Source organism: Biomphalaria glabrata, chromosome 13 (genome assembly GCF_947242115.1).
Source record: "Biomphalaria glabrata chromosome 13, xgBioGlab47.1, whole genome shotgun sequence".
Lineage (NCBI taxonomy): Eukaryota > Metazoa > Mollusca > Gastropoda > Planorbidae > Biomphalaria > Biomphalaria glabrata.
Genome location: NC_074723.1, coordinates 14,146,250 through 14,170,688, shown reverse-complemented (window position 1 = coordinate 14,170,688; position 24,439 = coordinate 14,146,250). Strand labels below are relative to the sequence as shown.

Here is a 24,439-nt window from a genome sequence, read left to right as displayed (position 1 = left end):
TTTGTGCCTCCGGGGCTAGATGGCGGTTCTCTTAAGATGGGGCCCCTTACTGAGCTGTGAGAAGTCGATTACTGGTTGCTATTGATTTTTTTTTTCATAGTCAAATGTTGATTCATTGAATCGATTTGAAAGGCCTTTTTTTTTAAAATGTGTTTATGTAGTTTATAATTCGTGATGCTATTTGAAGATCCTTGAAACAATTCACTTTGAGCTGTGTATTTCTGACTTCACCTAAAACTGAATGCAACTAAAATATCAAAGAACCGAGGTGTTGGGACTTTAGCTTTGTTAAAGGAAACCCACAATAAACGTACGCCAGAGTGTTAGGTTATTTTAACATTACATATCTACAAAAGAACACGATCAGCATCACATAGAGAAACAGTGACACTAAAGTCACATAGAGAAACAGTGACACTAAGGTCACATAGAGTAACAGTGACACTAAGGTCACATAGAGTAACAGTGACACTAAGGTCACATAGAGTAACAGTGACACTAAGGTCACATAGAGTAACAGTGACACTAAAGTCACATAGAGTAACAGTGACACTAAAGTCACATAGAGTAACAGTGACACTAAGGTCACATAGAGTAACAGTGACACTAAGGTCACATAGAGTAACAGTGACACTAAGGTCACATAGAGTAACAGTGACACTAAGGTCACATAGAGTAACAGTGACACTAAGGTCACATAGAGAAACAGTGACACTAAAGTCACATAGAGTAACAGTGACACTAAGGTCACATAGAGTAACAGTGACACTAAGGTCACATAGAGTAACAGTGACACTAAAGTCACATAGAGTAACAGTGACACTAATGTGACATAGAGAAACAGTGACACTAAGGTCACATAGAGTAACAATGACACTAAGGTCACATAGAGAAACAGTGACACTAAAGTCACATAGAGTAACAATGACACTAAGGTCACATAGAGAAACAGTGACACTAAAGTCACATAGAGAAACAGTGACACTAAGGTCACATAGAGTAACAGTGACACTAAGGTCACATAGAGTAACAGTGACACTAAGGTCACATAGAGTAACAGTGACACTAAGGTCACATAGAGTAACAGTGACACTAAGGTCACATAGAGTAACAGTGACACTAAGGTCACATAGAGTAACAGTGACACTAAGGTCACATAGAGTAACAGTGACACTAAGGTCACATAGAGTAACAGTGACATTAAGGTCACATAGAGTAACAGTGACACTAAGGTCACATAGAGTAACAGTGACACTAAGGTCACATAGAGTAACAGTGACACTAAGGTCACATAGAGTAACAGTGACACTAAGGTCACATAGAGTAACAGTGACACTAAGGTCACATAGAGTAACAGTGACACTAAGGTCACATAGAGTAACAGTGACACTAAGGTCACATAGAGTAACAGTGACACTAAGGTGACATAGAGTAACAGTGACACTAAGGTGACATAGAGTAACAGTGACACTAAGGTGACATAGAGTAACAGTGACACTAAAGTCACATAGAGTAACAGTGACACTAAGGTCACATAGAGTAACAGTGACACTAAGGTCACATAGAGTAACAGTGACACTAAGGTCACATAGAGTAACAGTGACACTAAGGTCACATAGAGTAACAGTGACACTAAGGTCACATAGAGTAACAGTGACACTAAGGTCACATAGAGTAACAGTGACACATGGATGCAAGATCGCCGGCTATAGCCGGCATGCCGGCAAAATCGAAGTTTAAAAAAAAGCTTGCCGGCAAACGCCAGTCCGACTGATTGCCGATTCAGTATCGGACTTTTTTTTTTTTTCACATTCACGTTTTGTACTTTCAAACTAAAACTTAATAAGTCGAATTCAAAGAAAGACAGGAAGTTACAATTCTTAAGTTACGGCGCATGCGCTATTTCCGAACTTTCGCTTTGTATCAAAAACGTAAACAAAAGTTAGAAACAAATCCGTATGGCCCCGCCTGAGACGCCTAAGACTAAGTTAGATCTAGCAAGTAGATCTATTTATCTAGATCTAATTCTAATAAGTTTGATCTGCCGGCATAAAAATTGAAACCAGACCTAAAGGCTAGATCTAGTCTAGAGATCTAGATCTATTTCTACATTTTAAAATGATCTTAGAAGTTGAACGTATTTACCCGAAAATGCGAAATTACCGTACCGGATCATCGCCGTATTAAAATGATAGTAACGATAGTTATAAAACTTATAGAGATCTATAATAATATAGATCTAGTCAATTCTTGTCTTGCCTTTTTTAAAATAAGTTTTTTATTATTAGATCTAGTCCTAGAATCTAGATTTAATTATATCCAGGCCCAGGGACTAGACCTAGTCAGGCTAGATCTAGATAATTGGAATAATTATCTAGCTAGAATCTTACAGTTACAATCTACCACTACATCTAGATGTAGCCTGACTAGGTCTAGTCCCTGGGCAGAAGCAGCATAGATCAAAAGTAGATCGTATCTATTAGTATTATTTTATAATCTATTATCAGATATAATATTCTACTAGTAAAGTCTAGATCTAATTAAATCTAGATTCTAGATCTAATAATAAAAAAAACTTATTTAAAAAAGGCAAGACTCTAGTCTAGATTTAGATTTTAGATCTAGTAATCTAGATCTAGTAGATGATTCTAGCTAGGGCTAGTAGGGCAGGGCTCACTTCTATGATCTAGCATTACTAGATTAGTGTATATAGATCTAAATTCAAGATCTAAAACTAAATCTAGAGTATATAATTTGGATTTAGGTCTAGTCTATACCTAAATCTAGAGAAAATTTAATATCTAGTAAAATCTAGTTAAATAGTAGCTCTAGTGACACTCTATTCCTAGACAAGTTAAAGTCATTAAAAGTCTAGACTTAGACTCAGAGAATATTGTATGTCTAGATCTGTAATACTTAATTAACTTAATACTTACTAGTTTCTTTATTAGACCTAGATATAGATAGATGTAAATTGATGGATCTACTTTGTTACTATTATCATAGAATTAAAATAACATCTTGACTATATCTAGATATCTAGTTAATCTAGTATAAAAATCAGTCTAAGACTAAGTTCTCTAAGCTACTATTAGTTAGAAGATCCAGTTAACTAGTTCTATATTTGGTAAGATCTACTGACTACTCTGTCAGCCAATAAATATTTAGATCTATTAGATCTTTTATTTGAAATAGAGTTAACTTTTAACATAGGTGCTACAAAGTTTGATTTATACTAATATAGTAGTAGTAGGTAGGCCTATCTATGTGCATATTATATAGAAAAAAAAATGAAATGTTTAAACATACATGTAGATTATAGTAATTTAAGTAAAAGCTTAGAATTTATAGTTTGTATTTAAAGACATATATATTTATATATATATATATATATATAGCGGTAAATGTTTTATGTCGAGAAGTATAAGAGGCATCATGCTTGCAGGTTTTTTGGGATTGCCGACCCCCCCTTGCAGGCAAAACGGGGTTCTGTTGCTTGCATCCATGCAGTGACACTAAGGTCACATAGAGTAACAGTGACACTAAGGTCACATAGAGTAACAGTGACACTAAGGTCACATAGAGTAACAGTGACACTAAAGTCACATAGAGTAACAGTGACACTAAAGTCACATAGAGTAACAGTGACACTAAGGTGACGATTGATACCTAACCACTTCCCAAGTATAGGACTAAACAAGCTTGGCTATCTTGGAAGAATATTACCCCATCAAGCAGCCCATAAAGCATACATCACCAGATACTTCAAATAAAATGCACAGAAAAAGACAAAAAAAAAGAGAAAGATTATGAAGAGAAAAGTCTAAAATTGGAATCGATCTTCTACTACGAGTTCCCCCACCCTCCCTCTATACATTTTATTCCTGTTGAAGGAGATGGAAAAAAAAAACCTAAAGCAAAATATTTTTGAGTTGTTGATTCTATATCTTTGGATGGGTGGATAAGGAGAAGATAATTACGTCCTTTACTAACAGACTAAGCGCTTCATTGGTATTTAAAAAAAAAGGAATATAAACATTTCGAATTTTTTCTGACGTGTGAAGATTTTATTTTTAAAACATATCGTATCTAACTCTCACACTTTATCAGCCACCCCGCGTCCTTTGTTCCATGTCTCTCATACTATAGTGCGTAGGTCTACTAGTAGATATTCAGCTTTAAAATTTTCAGTCTTGTATTTGGGTCCACATGGAATCGAATCCACACCTTCGGGTTGGCAGTCAAAAGCTCTACTTCTTTTGAGGTCCATCGCGCCTTAACACTATGTTGTAGTTAAAAATGTGTTTCTCGTTACGTTCGAATGTTGTTACAAAAAGATCTTACTGTGTTTCAAAGGTTCTCAAAAGGGAGCCATTTCCAAATTTGAAATGTGTTGAAGAAATGGATGTTAGAAATGAGCTCCCTAACTCCTACAAAAAAGTGACGAATCGTTATGCAGCCACTTCACTTTCTCTCTCTCTCTCTCTCTCTTTCTCTCTGTCACTCTCTTTTATGTTACGCGACTTTGTTAGAAGGTTCCATTTATGCAACGGAAAGGAAGTTTACGCGAGATGCGCCACTTGAATCGGATGAATCGGATGAAAATGAAAGGATTGAATGGCAGCCTAGTCAAAACACCCCCTGTGTGTGTGTGGCGTCCTGCTCAACTCAACCTAAGATCAAACACTTGAATAAACTGTAGGGCGTACGTATCCTTTATTATTATTTTTTTTTTTTGAAATAACGTTTCACCCGAAACAATATTATCTTTTTACTTTCGGGCTTCTCTTACCTTGGCTCTCGTCTTATGTAGCTTTAGGTAGGAGCCTCAAAAGTAAAATAAAACTTGTGTATCAACAACAGGTTACATTGTCCTTAGAGACCTGATTAGCATGTCTTGATAAAGACTATATCCCTCAACGGCAATTATTGAAGACAAGCATACACGTGATTATTAGTCACCACACACACACACTGATAGAGGTCGTTTTTTAAATTGATAACTTTTAAAGATGGTAACCGTATGCGGAACCTGATTCTTGATGGCAGATTATTCTGTTTCTGCGTACACAGCTTTATCAGATGCTAACGTCTGTTATGAAAAATAAATAGTTGTGCTGTCTACATGTGATCATCGTGAACTTTTGGGTAATTTTCTTATCTCTCTAGAGCTCCATCATCCTCCATGTACTTGTGGATGGACAATTTGAAATACGTTTTCTGACTTGGAAGTCCTGCCTAGGGTTACCATGTACCTGCACGCTCAAAGGAGGACAGAAAAGTGGACAAGGAGGACACAATACAAACATTACAAATAAAAATGTTTCAACTCGGCTTACTATTTCTTTGAGGAGACATCAGTAAATCTTATCTGTAAGATTTCTATAACCTATACATGTAAGGGGATCATATATTTCTCAATTAAAGCTCTTTGTTTTGTTTTTTTTCTAAGATTTTTTTACAATATTTATTTTTGATGAAAATGCCTGTCTAATACAATGGATACTTTTTATCGCTCTTTTGCCTTGTGTCTCTCGACTTTGATCAGCAGGGGGGGGGGGGTGAGGGGGGCGGGGACGTGTACCAGCAGTGTCCATGAAGGAGTTCAACATGCTAACCTGCAGAAATCGGCCAAACAACTGAACATAGTTGAAATAATTACTTCATTCTTTTAGTTGGGCTGCACTATGCCTGGCTACATCATTGATTCATTTATTTGTGTGTTTCAACTTGTAGATTGAATTGAATTTAATAGTCGGATAATATGCCCTTTAAATAAGCAAAAGAGTAGTAGCCGGACATTTAGACATTTTAGGTCGCTGCCTGCCGGACGGTGAACACTACCTCCTATTTTACATAGCCATTTTTTTTTATGTAGAACGTCTTGTAAGTCTACAAAGTTAATGATCAGGTGTAATGCAATTTTTTTTTCTTGAGTTAATTTTCTATATCAAGATTTCTTAATGCCTAATTATTGTGTAAGGGATGGCGGGAGTTAAAGAACAAAATGCATTTATTTATGAATACGCTGATTCATGACACCGCATTAAACATCGCTTTGCGTCATCGTTGTGGTCAGGACAACAGATGGTGGACTTAAAGTTATTTTGTGTCACTGCGTTCGAAGCCCCGGTGGCACAATCGGTTAGCGCGCCGTACTTATAGACAGTACCTTCCCCATGAGGCAATGGGATAAGTTATGCGGAGGTTGTGAGTTCGATCCTCACCCGGGGCATCATTTTTTTATTATTATTAGTACGAAATAAAATAATGATATTAATACTAATGACGATAATAATACTAAGTAGACTTTATGAAGAAAGGAAAATAGCGAAGATAGATGGGTATTCAAAAAAAGTTTGTTTTCCTTAGTCTCGTTGTATTGTTGTCGTAGGTTGTAAGAAGGTTCAAACTTATTGAGAATGGCGTGTAATTAAAGAATCTCAGTTAGAAATCGGAAAGTGAAAGCACACCAATGTAGGTGGGCATGTTACAGTGTTACTTAGATTTAAAGAAATAAACACATTTTGATAACGCTACGACTAATATTTGTGAATATAAATGCAAAAAGAAAAAAACAAACGGATTGACTTCATAAATACCTCACGACTGCTACGGTTGATTCCTTGAATTGCAGATGGAGCTATCTAAGTAACACAAAATATTTTGTAATGAAAATGTTGGTCAGTATTAGTCTACTCTTTGTCTTAGGATCTCCAAAATCAAGAGTCTAATTTCACTTGAAGGGCGTGGTGTCAGTGATGTCAGTGATACAACTAAATACAAGTCGTACAGAGAGGCTCCTTCTTCCCTTGTTAGGGTTACCAGACAGCTACACCACCATAGGAGGACAGAAAAAAGGACAAAGCCTTACAAATGTGGACAAAAAAGCAACAAATTAAACTTAAAAAGCTAAGCTAAGATCTACAAAGTGTATGATGAAACATGTCATGAAATCGTGGGCTGTAAAACTTTTAATAGGTCATGATGTCTCAGACAAAGCGACTTGTTTTTTTTGCATTCTCTCAAACCTAGATTACGCTTTTTCTCTATTTTCTTCAGACTGCATTTCGTGCTTCTCGCTGAGTCATTTGAGATTCTGTTTCTCTCTTTTTGATAAGTGTGTGTGTCCATCAGCAAAAGATGCCGCATACAACCTTGGTTTGACATGTACAACTTTCTGTCGTTTCTTCAATAATAGAACGTATTATGGCTGGGGATCACAGCTTCACGGCTAGTAGTCGTACGACAATTCTAAGCGCATAACATAACGGTCTGGCAACCATCCCGGCTAGAGAAGCATCATAAGTGTAGTGAATGAAAACAATAAATAAATAACAGATCCCAGGAACTCTGAGTATCGGTACCGGTAACATGTTTCTTTTGAACCGCCTTGAATAAACGAAATTGTAAAACAAAAAAGTCATCTTTCTATTATTTGATTATTGAACTTGTTTGTGACTAATTAGATCAATGCAATTAAACAACAGAGTAAAAGTCGGATTTCACTCTATCGGCCAATGTCTGCTAGACGGAGGGCACGAGCCCAAAAAGGAGGACATATCCTTCTTGTGCTGGACGTCTGGTATGCAGGCAGCCTCTATGTCAGTCTGTGTCATGATTTTGATTGTAGCTCTGTTGTTAATGCGTAAAAAGGGAATGTTGTTGTTAATGCGTAAAAAGGGAATGTTGTTGTTAATGCGTAAAAAGGGAATGTTGTTGTTAATGCGTAAAAAGGGAATGTTGTTGTTAATGCGTAAAAAGGGAATGTTGTTGTTAATGCGTAAATGGGGAATGCTGTTGTTAATGCGTAAATGGGGAATGCTGTTGTTAATGCGTAAAAAGGGAATGTTGTTGTTAATGCGTAAAAAAGGAATGTTGTTGTTAATGCGTAAAAAGGGAATGTTGTTGTTAATGCGTAAAAAGGGAATGTTGTTAATGCGTAAAAAGGGAATGCTGTTGTTAATCCGTAAATAGGGAATGCCTATACGCCTATTCCAGAGAACAAGGACCTAATACAAGTAAACAATGTCTTTAGTTAACGTTGCTGTTGCTTAGCACGTGGTAGGCTATAATTAGCTCGGTGAACGGAAGTGACTAGGTCAATTGCAGGACTAAAGTGCATAACCATGGGCTTCCTCATCCCAAATAGAATCAATGGGACAGATGGTGTACATGCTCCAAACTGTAATGTTTATAGCATCAAAATAGCACATTAACTGCATTGATTCATCGTCTGCTTTCGAATAAAGATGACAACAACGGTGACTATTTTTCAGTTCCTACTATCGACTCACTCTTTTGTCCAAAAAAAAAAGTAAAATGTTAGTTTCGTATTTTGACAACTTTTCGTTATCCTGTGGAACTGAAATTTCGCCCTAAACTCATGGTGCATAACACATTTTAGACACATTTCATTTGAAATTTTAAAAAAAAATTACTTTATTCAATCACTTTTTATTATTTACATTATCTATGGGCCTCAGGGGAACTAACAGATTGAATTTGTATAATTACTGACTATCAGTAATATCCCCTTTGCCTATGACACCCCCCCCCCCCCCAGTTTACTATATTATTTGAACATAAATTAGTATTTTCTTAAGATACCATTTATATAGTGCACCTTTCATGCTTATAGAATGCCTAGAGCGCTATGATTCAATCTCTTATGTGGACCAGTTTGGGGGGGGGGTATCTGGCAGAAGGTTTAAGATTTAATTTTAAAATCAAATGTTGCTTTTTAATTAAAGCTATTGATTTCCTTCTAGTTAAAGCCATTTTAAACGTGAATAGATTGACTTCTTATCAAGTCGACAGACACGGTGAACAGGAAAATACATACCGGTACACATAGTTGTATATTACACTAGAACCTTAATACTCCTCGTCATTTCGTTCCAGTGGGGAAACAAGCAGCATCGTAACGACCGCATTATACAAAGCTATTGTACTCTAAGGGTAGCTCAATGACTTTAATTGTTATTGTCTCTTAGGTACCACCTTTAAAACTTGTCTGTGTGTGGGTGGCAAATAGATCTTATTGGATGATCTTAGGAGGTTCTATTTTAAATTTAATTCGTCACCTTTGAAATGAACTTCACGTGATGCTACAGCTCCACTGGTTGAAGGAAAAATAATAAAAAAAAAAAAAAAAGAAAGTCACGTGAGGATGTTATCGAGGATTTTTTTCAACTGTTTATCTCTCTAACTGGTGTCACCTTCGATTACGAAATCGCTGCTTAGGATAAGCCTGGTGATGGATGTTCCGTGGGCTCACCAGCTTTTCAAACGTCGGCAGATCGTTTTTTTTTCCTTAACAAATGTATCTGGTAGTTCTGAGTGAACTCTGTGACGTTCTAAAAACACAGACATCGTGGAGACTGGAACGGAAATGTCTTTTGAAACAAGCAATGTGTCTTTTGAAACAAGCAATGTGTCTTTTGAAACAGGCAATGTGTCTTTTGAAACAAGCAATGTGTCTTTTGAAACAAGCAATGTGGATCTCTTAATTCCTTGCAGCCATGATGTCAAGAATGGTCGGCTAGGCAGGAAGACCAGATTTCCTTCTCAATGACATTTACAAGTTGTTTGTCAAATGTTTGACACGTTTTGGTTGTTCCTTCAGAGTTGAAGATAATCTACTTCCTAGTCCAAACCTACCGCAGGACGATGGCAGTGGACAGGGTTTGAACCCGGGACCATACCGCTGGACAAGGCAGCCATTCTACTCACCTTCGGGTACAAAATCTCTTCGCTGCGTCTTTCTTATAGCGAATGACTACTTCCTCAATGTATATTGAACTTTGCCACCCAAAGCGAAATCTCAATGTGTGCAATAAATAGCCTTGATGTTTTATTTAACTGGAAGGGACGTTAATGTTTGTGGTTTCTCTTGGAACATCTAACTAGAAACCAGATCTTTGGCGATGGACAACTCTATATGTTCCACTGAGATCATTGCTCTTTCTCATGCATATTTTTCGTTTGCACCTGATGTCATTCAGATGCCCTTGAGGTCACTGCCGGGATAAGTAAAGTGTAAACTACTTGACATGTACTGTCCAGCTGGGTCAAGTGAAGTGTTCCTGTTTATCTTTCGACCTGTTGGAAAGAGACGTAGATATAGGTTCGTGATTAGACTTGAATCATTCTCTAATTCTCAACAGAGACAACAACAACATATGCCTATCTTCTGTTTGGTAAACATTTAGAACTAGAACAACGTGATAATAGGAAAACAAACTTGATCTGTTGTGTGTTGAACTAGAGTATGTAACTAAAAATAACTTTTTCTGAGACATTTTAAAAGCTATTATTTTTTATTGGGAAGATCTAGCAAACACACTTTTATATATTGCTGTAATTTTTTTTTCTTTTTTTTTTAAATTTAGTTTTCGTCTGAAATTCTAACTTATGCTGTGTCCTGGATTTCAACAAAATTGTTTGCGTAGTTATTGCTTAGCTCGTAAAGCAGTTTGAGCGTGTCAGTACACCTTCTAAGGGTATCATTTTATTTGACACGGAAAACAAACTCAACAGTCCAAATGTTTAAATATTCACGTTATGCACTTTGACCTGTAAAGTGAACATTTCCTTGAATCATCTTCCCAACGAGAATGTTTCTACTTTCATTTCTCAAATGGGCCAACGGTTTGTGAGAGAAGTGTTTTGCTTACAAAATCTGATGTGAGTCAGTCCTCCCTGGCCGCTTAGCATCAATCACTGCTCTTAGATGATCTGACCGTCCCACTGACCAGCGAATCACATATTTTCTCCTCCACTCCCATCATTGTCCACTTGCTTTGGCTCGCCTGGTCAGTATAGCAGTCCAGACCTCATCCATCACCGTGCCCGTAATTGGCGTCTGGGCGACAATGGTCTACTAGGAACCCAGTGAAATGTCCCCCGCAGCGGTGTATACTGGCCACAGATGGAGCGGGCACAAGGCTAAATGTGGTGGGCATTATGAAGCCAACTCAATGAGGTTGTTAATGTAAACATCTCGGTGAGACATTTACTTTACACATAGACGTTCCATAGACATTTCACACATTTCTCGTTTCATTTTTTTCCCTTCAATCAGCAAATCTTTTATTCAAGTGCTACATAAAAGGGTAAATATTAATTATATTAAAAAGAGCTAAAATATATTTGAATATAAGATACTTTTTCAACAATTTGTATGGAAACGCATTCTTTCTGACAGATGTCCTTTCTACGTTGTAGGTTCAAATCTGTTGTAGTAAAGTATTGTAGCTTCCCGCTGCTAACATTAACCCATTAGACGAAATATGCCAATATGTCCACTGTGAGATGGAATTAGATCAAATATTTTCTTTTAGAAAATCTAGACTTATCATCTACACCCTGGGATTTAACTCATGCAATGGACTAGGGTTAAAGGGATTGGTAAGCTCACAATTACATAGAGCGATCTGTTTTCTTCCTCAACGAAACAAATGAATACATTACATTACCAATCAAGCAGGCGGGTAAACAAGAGAAAGAGAAGAGAGCTATATTTAGACAGACCTACATCTATAGTAGAATCTAAGGACTGTGGGTTGATTCTTAGTAAAGAGATATAAAGATAATAATTCAATAATAAGGGATTTTACATTATATGAACTCTTGCTTGTCTTCGAGTGCAGTATTTCAGTGGCTGACATACATTGCCACAACAAAAGTATACAAAGCCAATGACTGCTGGTGTACGATATATATATTTATTTATTTATTTACCCCAATCTTCGCCTGTCTCCTGCAATAGATTTTTTTTTCATCAATGATTCAATGAATATTTTACTGCCAGCTGTTCTCAACTATACCAGTTCATGAAAGTCTTAATCGGCGTTATGCATACGATCGCTTCCCCTAGGGTAGAGGAGCTCTTCCCAGCGCAGTTGTCTAACACTTAACAAGTGCCTCAACACTGTGCACACCAGCATTCACATGAACGTCTCTATTTGTCATGTGCTTTTGTCATCGTATGCCCATGATGGAGGCACCTTCTGTGAAAGCATTCCAGAAAGCTAGTCATGCCTCCTTGCTAACATCATTTTGTGGTAGCAACTAATGTTTCTCGCTCTAATTTAAACTTTAAAAAAAATGTAACGGCACTTTTTTTGTTTACTCCAATAATGCTCCTCCATCCCACTGCTCTGTAAATTCTCTCTACCTCAAGAATTTTAAGAGATGATTTACTTGCTGGAGCAAATATGTACATTCCTAAATTCAGTATTTAAGTCACTTCTAATTTGAAATGAAAATTCATTTTAAAAAAAATGTATGGGCTTGAATTAATGGCAGTGTCACGCGGGGTACGCGACTACGTTGCCAGAGAGGTATGTACTGTATGTTCATATTCCAATAGCTTCTTGTTTTTAAACATAGAATTGAAAATAATAAATGGGGTGATAATAAGTTTCGGTACCAGGAAATTCTAGAACTTTCGATTTCCGAGATTATTATGGGAGACTCCTATCTGGGTCCAATCACTTCATAAGGTTCAAGCTTCATGTTTAATTTCATTATTATGAATTTAGTAAAAAGGTTCCCTTTCAGACCATACAGTCCATAGGACAGAGTATATATAGGTCTTCAGTTTCTTTGGCTTACGATTAACGAGCAAGGTGTAATGTAGCCAGCACACCGTCCAACCGCCTTTACTTTCCTTAAATAAAGTCGGGTACCCATTACAGTTGGGTGGACTCAGGGGCACCCTGATAACCCCGAAATTCAGAATCCCAGGACCCCAGGTTCGGAAGCCAATCTCTTAGTCGCACGGTCACTGAATGTAATATCAAATGGGAATAATAATGTATATTGTTGCTTGATATATAATTTGTATTCAATCTTTTCATGATTTCTTTTGGAAGAATTAAAATATTTTATTTCGTGAAGAGTAAGTCTGTCATTTCTTGACTTCAACAAAATCTCTATTATAAATCTGTATATTGGGTCATCTAATTTAACAATGTATGCATGTATTTCCAACCAAGCCACTCGTAACATACGATTCTGCTAGTTCCCCCCCCCCCTCCTTTATCAGTGTTCTCCACTTCTCTATGACTATCTACCAATGGCACTCACCACCTGCCCACCCCCTTCCCAAACTTCTCGTCTCCGGTAAGCGATGTGATTCTCAGCTCGAACTGGCCGATTGATTCGGCATCTCTCCCTGATGGATCTGACATTTCGACAGCTGCGTGGATTATGAAATCTGTCTGCGGGAAGCCGAGTGCGTTGCAATGACAGGGATTTCCCTTTCGCTCGGAAGGATTTCGCTTCTGTCCTAGGCGAAGAGATTAGTCGAGTCCGAGCAATTGTTCCCGGAAATATGAAAGTGAGAACCTTCAATATCTGGAGCGTTCTTACAAATAAATTAAGTTTCAAAGAAAGAGAGAACTCTGGCAGACACATAACAGTCAATACATTGATTTGTTTGAAATAATTTACATCATGACTATTGAGTGTACCAATTTTATTTTGTTGCATATATTAACACACACACACAGTATGTCGAGTGAAACAATGGGAGGAAAAATGAGTTGTCTGGCGAAAATCACTTGGCTGCCTATCAAGGAGGGGCTCGAGTTCGAATCCCGACTGGACTGGAGTTGTGTTTGTAGAGGCAGCAAGAAGACCTCCAAAATACCCGTTCCTCCTACTGGTCCACAAATAAGATTGGATCTTAGCGCACTGAGCATGTCATAGTAGGAAACATATGTCATATACAAAAACTAATGTTTTAAAAAAATGTCAACTTTACTTGAGGTATGTAGTCCCCAGATGTCTAGAATGTGACCAGTAGGTGAATACTCTTACATGCTGGTTGTGCGGTAAAGTGCTTTGCGTTCATATTTTATGTTCTCGAAGACTGGGTTCTGTATTGTCTCTAGTTCCACGCAGCTGTAAAGCGGAAATGACATTTGTTGGTGAGCTTATAGGTAGGTGTACTAGACATAGTGTCCATTGTCTACGGGTAAACTTGACCTTCTTCACTTTGCTTACACCATGAAGTGGGGCAGTAGATTTCAATAGCATTGTTTTCTTTTTGCTATTACCCCCCTCCCCCAAAAGCAACGTGAAGGATAGGGAAAAAGAAACCCATGATTTTCAATGTGCATTCTTGCAGTTAATGAGTCACTTTGTCCCGAGCTTCTATAAAGTCTGTGTGATAAAACATCTTGTACACGTTATTTCTCCCTCTTCCTATTCTCGGAGGAAGTTGAATCTTCGCACAATTATCCATTGTCGATAACAAGACACGAATCAATCAAATCAACCAATTATATAATCAATTAGTCGTAATTAATACATTTTGTTTTAAATCGGCGACTGGCGACCCATGACAATAATCAGTATTATTTAGAGAATTAGCTAGGTTGGTACATTTTAAACTAACAAAGACTAATAAAACCTTATATTTTTTATAAGTACTTGAATAGCTCAGAGGCAAAACACTTCGGCCTTCCATTATGGAGGCTTGAGTTGGAATCCAGACTCGAGCAACTTTTTGTTCTCTCTCTTGTCAACATGCAAGATAGCAGACGCGTTATAAAGTTGTAAGACCAGGAGAGTAACTTAACGCGTTAAAACTTAAAATATGTGTTCACAAAGAAAAAAAAATACAAAGAAACAAACGACTCACTGAACTCACTCACATGCATACTTAGTACAATACAATACAGTATATAACATATACATGTTCAGGGATATTTAGAGAGGGAAAGCCTACGCGTAAAGTCGCAAGACCAGGAGAGTAAATTACGCAATTGGATACAGTCATCAGTATGCTTATATCAGGTTCCATTCAAAATAAGGATCTACCAAAATGACCACTAGGATGACCACTAAGACATTCACTGACTTGACCAATTCTAATTGTGCTCTCGGATCGCATAGGATTGAATTTTCACTCATTAATTATTAATTACACGATTGAATCGTAATAATTGATACAGTTTAGCTTGGTATAAAAAATGTGTATTCTCAAATTTTTTTATTTTTTTATTTTTTTGGTGGCCGGAAAAAAGGAATTAACATAGTGCACCAAGGCGAACTGTGCCGCTGTAAAAGGACTAAAGTGGCAACTCCTTCTGTCCGTCTCTGCCAGTGTCTATTTCTTTATCTCTTATTCTATTTCTGGAGTTTCCACCCTGGCTTTTGATTTCAAATCTTCACAAAATAGCTTGTGGCCAACGTTTCTTTTTCTTAAAGAAGCGCTTTGAAACTCTTTTGACCCACTGACCTCATTTCTTTATCACCTCGGTAGTTTGCCAAAATGTCATCAAATTTTTTTTTCTTTAAAATTTTCTTGAAAAAGTTTTTCTTGATGTGTTTATTCCCCTTTCTAGCTTTTTAAAATTGATATTCACAGACAACAAACTTTGAATCGTCCCGAATCTTATTAACTTGTTCTGAAAAAAACATTTCCAGAAATAGGAGCATCTCCAAGATGGAACAGCAGCATGGTGTACTTTTAATCACTGTACTGCTCAGACATTGCTTTCTAGATTTCTGCTTAGTAAACATTCTAACGCGTGCACAATCTGGGCAACTTAAACAAAAAATGTTCTAACGGAATCGGATCTCGTGAGTCTTAAGCATGGTTCGTTGATCAGCCTTGTTGAAATTCTCCGGCATTTGGTCACTTGGAATGTTTCCAGATTCGTCAATACATAAAAAATGACATCTTGAAATAGTTCGTTTGTTTACATGCACTTATGTTATACTTCTAATCAAAGCCTATGTTTCTACTCTTTACAGTTTGCACACAGTTTATCTATTCTTATACCGTCTTTCGAGCTTTTTTTCTTCTACTGCAGCTCTCTTTCAGTCTGTCTTATTTGTTTAGTTCACCTCACGCAGTCTGTCTTATTTTTTAGTTCACCTCACGCAGTCTGTCTTATTTTTTAGTTCACTTCACTCAGTGTGTCTCAATTTTTTAGTTCACTTCACGCAGTCTGTCTCATTTTTTTTAGTTCACTTCACTCAGAGTGTCTCTTTTTTTTTTAGTTCACTTCACTCAGTCTGTCTCATTTTTTTAGTTCACTTCATGCAGTCAGTCTCATTTTTTAGTTCACTTCATGCAGTGTGTCTCTTTTTTAAAAAAAAGTTCACTTCACCCAGTGTGTCTCATTTTTTTTTGTGTTCACTTCATGCAATCTGTCTCTTTTTTTTTTAAGTTCACTTCACTCAGTGTGTCTCATTTTTTAGTTCACTTCACTCAGTGTGTCTCTTTTTTTTTAGTTCACTTCACGCAGTCTGTCTCATTTTTTAAGTTCACTTCACGCAGTCTATCTCATTTTTTTTAGTTCACTTCATGCAGTGTGTCTCTTTTTTTTTTAGTTTACTTCACTCAGTGTGTCTCATTTTTTAGTTCACTTCACGCCGTCTGTCTCATTTTTTTTAAGTTCACTTCACTCAGTGTACGTGTCTCTTTTTTTTAAAGATCACTTCACGCAGTCAATTTTTTTAGTTTACTTCACGCAGTCTGTCTCATTTTTTTAGTTCACTTCACGCAGTCACTCTCACGTGTTTTTTCCCTTCTCTATGTTCATTCAATCGTCTGTCTTATTTTGTCTTTTTTTTTTCCACAAATCACACTCCTTGCTTTTAAATCTTTTATTTAGTATATTAGTATACTATCATCATCGTTTTGACCTTTGTATCCATGGAACGACACGTGCTCAACGTTTTCCACTTCTCTCGGTCACAAGCCACTCTTAAAGATGTGCCAAGTAACAAGCCAGTCCTCTCTGTTGTCCAAAGTTCTTTTCTTGTGGCGACTAGTGTGTGTTCCCCCCTCCCTCTGTTATCCTCCCTTGTACAAGTCTTGTGGCGACTAGTGTGTGTTCTCCCCTCCCTCTGTTATCCTCCCTTGTACAAGTCTTGTGGCGACTAGTGTGTGTTCCCCCCTCGCTCTGTTATCCTCCCTTGTACATGTCTTGTGGCGACTAGTGTGTGTTCCCCCCACCCCCTCTGTTATCCTCCCTTGTACAAGTCATGTGGAAGGACTCCGTCTCTCACCAAGTCATCCCATATTTCGTCACTTGACTGTATAACAATATGTCCACATTTCTGGCCTGCCATGCCATCGATTTGTAGCAGGATACAGTTGTTAATTACCTTTTCCTGACACCATTAACCTACACTGTAGCATATGCTTCCCATGGAATAAATTTTACTCATAACTCTAGCATTTGCTTCAAGCATACGTAGTCGTTTTGTTTTTTGAAGAACTGGCCTATATACAATTCATTTTCAGTCTTATCATTTCTCTCAAGTTTCTATGAACGTCTGTTGTCAGGGTGGATTCTTTGACACGTTTTGTCTCCTACTTCCCATTCTCGGGTCAAGCTGAAATCTCGCAGTCATTCATGCTGGATAACTAGGTTGATAGAGCATCGCGCTAGTAACTCGTAGTTCGTGGGTTTGATCCCCATACTGGTCGTTGTTTTCTCCATTGATATTTAGATCTAATTGACAACTAAATTATGAATGTTTGGTTTACTTTTTATGTGAACGGAAAGTAGGAATTGTAAAGTACAGTTTCCCTTTCATACCTTGCGATCTCTATAGAAGTAGGAATTGTAAAGTACAGTTTCCCTTTCATACCTTGCGATCTCTATAGAAGTAGGAATTGTAAAGTACAGTTTCCCTTTCATACCTTGCGATCTCTATAGAAGTAGGAATTGTAAAGTACAGTTTCTCTTTCATACCTTGCGATCTCTATAGAAGAAGGAATTGTAAAGTACAGTTTCCCTTTCATACCTTGCGCTCTCTATAGAAATAGGAATTGTAAAGTACAGTTCCCTTTCATACCTTGCGCTCTCTATAGAAGTAGGAATTGTAAAGTACAGTTCCCTTTCATACCTTGCGCTCTCTATAGAAGTAGGAATTGTAAAGTACAGTTCCCTTTCATACCTTGCGCTCTATATAGAAGTAGGAATTGTAAAGTATAGTTTCCCTTTCATACCTTGCGCTCTCTATAGAAATAGGAATTGTAAAGTACAGTTCCCTTTCATACCTTGCGCTCTCTATAGAAGTAGGAATTGTAAAGTACAGTTCCCTTTCATACCTTGCGCTCTCTATAGAAGTAGGAATTGTAAAGTACAGTTCCCTTTCATACCTTGCGCTCTCTATAGAAGTAGGAATTGTAAAGTACAGTTTCCCTTTTATACCTTGCGCTCTCTATAGAAGTAGGAATTGTAAAGTACAGTTTCCCTTTCATACCTTGCGCTCTCTATAGAAATAGGAATTGTAAAGTACAGTTCCCTTTCATACCTTGCGCTCTCTATAGAAGTAGGAATTGTAAAGTACAGTTCCCTTTCATACCTTGCGCTCTCTATAGAAGTAGGAATTGTAAAGTACAGTTCCCTTTCATACCTTGCGCTCTCTATAGAAGTAGGAATTGTAAAGTACAGTTTCCCTTTCATACCTTGCGCTCTCTATAGAAGTAGGAATTGTAAAGTACAGTTTCCCTTTCATACCTTGCGCTCTCTATAGAAGTAGGAATTGTAAAGTACAGTTCCCTTTCATACCTTGCGCTCTCTATAGAAGTAGGAATTGTAAAGTACAGTTTCCCTTTCATACCTTGCGCTCTCTATAGAAGTAGGAATTGTAAAGTACAGTTTCCCTTTCATACCTTGCGCTCTCTATAGGTTTTCCTTGTTCATTCATGTTTATATATTTCGAAAGAAATTAGCCGCAAACTGGACAAACAAAAAGTAGAAATCTGCTGTATGTCTGTGTTAGGCATAAATACAGTTTACTCTTTTTTTTTTCTTTCTATTATACTCTTTTCTTTAGTTACGCGTACTGTGCTGGTTGTCTGTAGTAACCATTTCTAAAATTAGCAATGATGTAACTGCTATTTGCACCCCCCTCCCCTCCACTAAGACCCAAACACCTCCTTACCACCTGACCCATATTTCCTCTGCTGATTTGTTTAGCGTGACGTAAGCATTTTTTTAGTTCAATTTGGCCCCGCGCCTCACTGGGACAAGGAAATGATGTAAAATAGTTTACCCTTGAACCTGGCTGCACTTTTCCTTCCATCCCCCCCCCCCTTTTTTTTTCCAGAGCTCGCAGACGATTATTCCCCTCCCCTCCCACGGGCACCTCTAGTAAAGTCTAGCCAGTGGTGTGATGACTTTAAAAAAGTCAAGTGTCTGTGACTATGTCAAAGGAATGCATGTGCCGTAGTTGCTCTGCCTGTCTGCCAAGCTGGATGTTTCGTTTCTAAAGTTCTCCACATTTTGGCAATGTGCACACGTCACAGTGGAAACGAAATCTATTTAGATCTATTAGACACGTTCTATTTGAAACCTTTGGGTCAGTGTTTCTCAAACTTGCACCTGTGACGACCACTTCAACAAAACGAATATTAAGCAGCGCCTTCGCGACATCTTTTCAGCCCTTGTATGGACGCGCCACACAGAGAAACGATGGAGGTGTAAGGTAGTTCTCCCAGAACGACTTATATCCATTCACACTGGTTGTATTTTTTTATATATAGAATCCAAGTGCAATAGATCCTATAAGATGTTTTTTTTTTAATCTCTTGGGCAAGATAGCTGTAGTTGAAATAGAAACCTCTCTACAAATGCACCGCTGAATGTATTTAATGCACTGTTCGATTAGTCCAAGTTAACTCTAGAAACTTGTTTGGGTCGTTATGTATGAAGTTTGTGAATACATCAGCCAATGACCCCCCCCCCCCATTTTTTATTAGACCTGATGAATAATCATCACATATTTGACCATCTAGTTCGCCCTCATCCGTAGCATCTATGTCCGTGGGCTCGTCATCTCCCTCTAGAGTAGTGTTAGTCTATACATTCATCATATGAAACTCTGGTTTCCATTAGTGACCTGAAGGTGGTGTTGTCTCCTGGACTGGCTAACAGACAGTTTCAACATTTCTGGCACTTACAAATCTGGAAAAAAACAATACTTGAAAGGGGAATTTCATCTCTGTCGATATCCTTTTCTACAACTTCTATAATCACGGCTCAAGCGAAGATAGTGAAATTGAAAGATTTTCTACGGGCAACGCTTCTCAGCGTCAACGTGGCGCCTGGTTAGAAAATGTCCTTAGGGGAAACAATTAGGTCAATAGGGAAGCAAATCCCCCGTTGAGTATCCATGTATCTAGTCCATTGCACAGGCCATGAACGTCTTAGGTCCTAAGGGAGCCATCGGTAATAGGGATGTATCAAATGCACATCTATTTGGATCCCTCCCAAACAATGGTTCAGACCGGTCGACGGAAGGAAACTTCATAGGCCTAAAGTTCCAGGACTTTTCGTCTGAACTCTTACAGCAATCACCACGGAATGTTAAACTCTGATGCAAGACAATACGCTGCTAAATGTGGGCAGTATTGGCAGCACATCCTTCAAGGCACATGGAGGAACCACGAAGAAGGGTCGTCAATGGCTAATTCGGCATGACAATGTAATGGACCGGCCTCTCTCTAGATATCCTACTAAGATCTGACCGGGAATAATTTAGGGATTTGGTTACGCGAACTGTCACAGCACCCTTACGTCAGTAGAGGATTTTTTTTTAACATGTTTTTTTCTTCTCCCTTTCATTAGCCACTAGTTTCTGAATTTGGTTAATTTAAGGCGGCTGTACTCCTTGGCAACAAATGAAGGCTACAGTCTCGGTCTACATTGTCAGGTACCTGTCCTGCTTCTAGACGGTTCAAAGTTCCGTTACATCACTCCAGACATGACGTCAGAAGTGGACTAAGAGCGTGCAAGTGCACGTAGCGTTGACTCAAAACACAACATGACCTTTGACATGAAACATGAAAGGCAATGTCTCTATGTTGACACATGGTGTGCTTCCAAGCAGTGGCGTTACCGATGGGCATATGGATCTGTGTAGGGTTAACTCTTTAGGCAGGAATTACTGTGACCACCCCCCCTCACCCTTTTTTTTTCTGTCTGACATACACAAGTAGGTTTACATAGGGTTACCAGACGTCCGGCAAAAGTAGAGCATGTATGTCACGTCTTCTTGCCGTTAGGTATAGGTCTAAGACAGCGTTTCTCAAAGTGTGATGTGCGTAACCTAGAGGGTACGAGGTCCTGCCGAATGGGAGGGGGGGGGGCGCTAAGTTTTTTAATGTTTTTTTTTTTATATGACCAACATTTTTTTTTGGAAAGGGGGGGGGGGTTGCATTGTATGTACTTATAAATCCAAATGTAAGAATTACCAATGTTTGATGAATGAAATTTTTAAAGCAAGTGACGTCGTATCATTCATCTTGTAAGTACTTAGTAGGGTTTTTTATTCTGTTTTCCCGAAAATCGTATGCAACACGATCGATTTGAAAAGCTCTGTTTCTAGAGCCTAGCCGTCAGAGTTTGTTTCAATTTCTTCCTCGTGAAGTAGCACCGATGAGTTGACGTCTCTAACGTTATCCAAAAAAAAAAAAAAAAAAAGGGACGCTTCAAAATGTGACGTACCCTCCTTCGGGAGCTTACAACTGGTAAAAGGATGAGAAGGAGACGCAAAAGTAATTTGTATGGTTTGGAGGTGGGTGGGGGAGGCTTTACAAAGGGTTGACAAACACTGGTCGAGATCTAAGTTGTGAAAATGTCCGGCGTTCTCTCTGCTGATTATGCAAGGGCATTTTGTTGAGCAATCGATTTCAATCCTTCATATCTTCTGGTTTAAACACACAAAATCACATTCACTTCTAAATGATGTGTTGTCATCCAGTTCCACGATATCTAAAGGAATCGGATGTTGATTTATGAAGTCTATTAGCACTACTGGGAAACAAGAGACTCATTATTTCCTAATCCAATGCACCACATTGAGTTTTTACAGCAATCACGTAAAAAAACAAACTTGATCAATGGGTTATTTTTTATTTTCCCAGTTGATCTGAAACGTGTACATTTACTGTAGAGCATCCGATGTTAGTCTCTGGGGAAACAATTAACGTTAAAATCTTGTTAGTTAATTTTTTTATGAGTTGCGATCATGCGAAACTGTTGGGAAAATGTGGGCATTTATCATAGCATTAACTCTATGGAGAATTGCCTAATCTGGAAACCGCTGTGTGGTTCATTTCACATATAGGATAGTCTGAACCTTCCAAAATGAGAACAAAGAAGAAAAAGACTAGTGCTAATAAGTGAGTGTCATTGCTTGTATATTAAGAAATATGGTATTTGTCTGGACTCGACATTCGGAGTCCTTGATGTTGCAGAAGTGATAACCTGGAGATCATTTTGTGTGAGTGCGCAGTGAAAACATGAGAATCAATCGAACAGATCAGAGGTTTGATCAGATGGGGATCAGATATAGCACTTTCAACCTTCACTCATCATGACCAGCCATTCTCTTTCCCAGTCTGCCTCTCACTCTGCCTCTTCCCATTCTGCCTCTCACTCTAATGGCTATCCATAAAGGTTTTGTCTGAAAGCTGAAATCTGATCGACTAAATACTTCCATGTAGCACAAATCAATTGAGTTCGACCATTCTTTTTTTTTTCCACCCATGAGCTAATTCTTATTCAGTGGAGGGGTGGGCACTCGTTCCGATGTTTCTTTTGAGAGAATGTATTGTTTTGCAGCCTAAAAAACAACAACAAATGTCTGCACATAATATAATATTTCGTAGCATTTCTCGCCATGCCTTTTATGTCTCGTATTTATTTAACATTACTTTTATCATTCTTCTTCTTTTTCTTGCTGTTGCTCTTCTTCTCAGGCACTTCTCGACATCGCTTTCTGTCTTGTTTTTTCTCATCATAGTTTATTTTTATAAAATTTGTATTTTTAGATTTTAAAACATTATAATTTTTCTCTTTCCCTTCCCTCCCCCTCTTTCTCTCACTTCCCCTCTCCCCTATCTCTCTTTCCCCCTATCCTCTCTCTCTCTCTCTCTCTCTCTCTCATACCTAACCACGAACACATGTACTGAAACAAAAAGCATGTCAACTTCATCTCAGAGCCTTCTTCGTTTCCCCAACAATTCAAGGACATCATAAAAAGCTCATTTTTTTTTAAAAATCGGGATTCGAACTCAAACGCTGTTTAATTTTCTGCCTGCCTTTTTACCTCTACTTACTGGTCCGAAGCCCTTTTTCATAATCGTAGGTCTAATATCTAAAGGGAATAATGGTTTTAAATTTCTTTTGTCATTATTGAGTCTTGATAGCTTCAAAAATGGTCAGACTGTTATGGTAGTCTTCGCTCTCATTCTGTTGACGTCATGCCATGTTTCGCTACCTTTCCATTGGTCGGCACTAGCCAAAAGAATAGATCTAGTAGTATTAAGTGGTCATGTGATATGCGCTCTGGACTGTTCTGTCGATGGTCTCGGGTTGTATCCTGTCCACCGCAGTCTTCTTATCTTATCTTATATAATACAGACGTTACTTCAAAAAAGAAGATGATTACGTCCTACGCGTCATGCATTTAGTCATGCATATTAACCAATGACTTAAATTCTGCCAAGTCACTGGTTTTCCTGGCTAGCTCAGGCAACCCATTCCATGCTCTAATAGCACTAGGGAAGAAGGAGTATTTGTACAAATTTGTCCTAGCATATGGGACGAGGAATGTGCCTTTATCTTTGTGTCTTTCAGAGTATTTTATTAAATTGTGTTTTTGTATTTGAAGATTATGGTTCAGTGTTTTATGTATTATTGCTACTTTACTTTTGAGCCTTCTGTCCTGAAGGCTTTCTAAATTTAGTGATTTTACTAAAGGTGTTACTCTAGTCAAATGTGAATATTCGTTTGTTATGAATCGCACTGCTCTATTTTGTGTCTGTTCTAGTTTCTTAATGTTTTCTCGAGTTGAGGGGTCCCAAACAGAGGATGCATATTCTATTATTGGCCTAACCAAGGTTAAATAACATTTTAGTTTTATGTTCTTATTTGATTTATAGAAATTTCTTTTAATAAATCCTAATGCTTTGTTTGATTTTTTTGTAGTTTCATCAATATGTGGATTCCATGACAGTTTTTCATTTATTATAACACCTAGGTATTTTGCGTTTTTAGTCTGTGTTACTGGTTTGCCATGAATAAGATAAGTGGAATTAATTTGTTTTAGTTTTTTTGTTACTCTTAACAACTGACATTTTTCTGGGTGGAAAGACATGCTCCAATTTGATTCCCATTTCTGTAATTCATAATAATAATAATAATAATAATAATAATAATAATAATCTTTATTATCCGTAAGGAAATTTGTCTTACAATTTGTGCATGCTATTCATCTAATTCTCTTTGTAAAATATCTGTGTCTTGTGTTGTTTTTATTGTTCTATATATTATGCAATCGTCTGCAAATAATCTGACTTTGTTCCTGAAGTAATGCAATTTGGTAAATCATTTATGTAAATTAAAAATAGTAGTGGACCCAAGACTGTTCCTTGAGGTACACCTGAGTT

The 24,439-nt window shown here is 37.7% G+C and overlaps 1 protein-coding gene and 1 non-coding gene across 2 annotated transcripts in view; both read left to right on the top strand.

Annotated features, from left to right (window-relative positions):
* The window catches only part of LOC106057450 (uncharacterized), a 111,180-nt gene that overhangs the window by 23,657 nt on the left and 63,084 nt on the right, over positions 1–24,439 (top strand). The window lies entirely within an intron of this gene.
* Trnai-uau (transfer RNA isoleucine (anticodon UAU)) lies at positions 6,127–6,235 on the top strand. The gene is made up of 2 exons: positions 6,127–6,164; positions 6,200–6,235. It is a non-coding gene; the product is annotated as a tRNA-Ile (tRNA).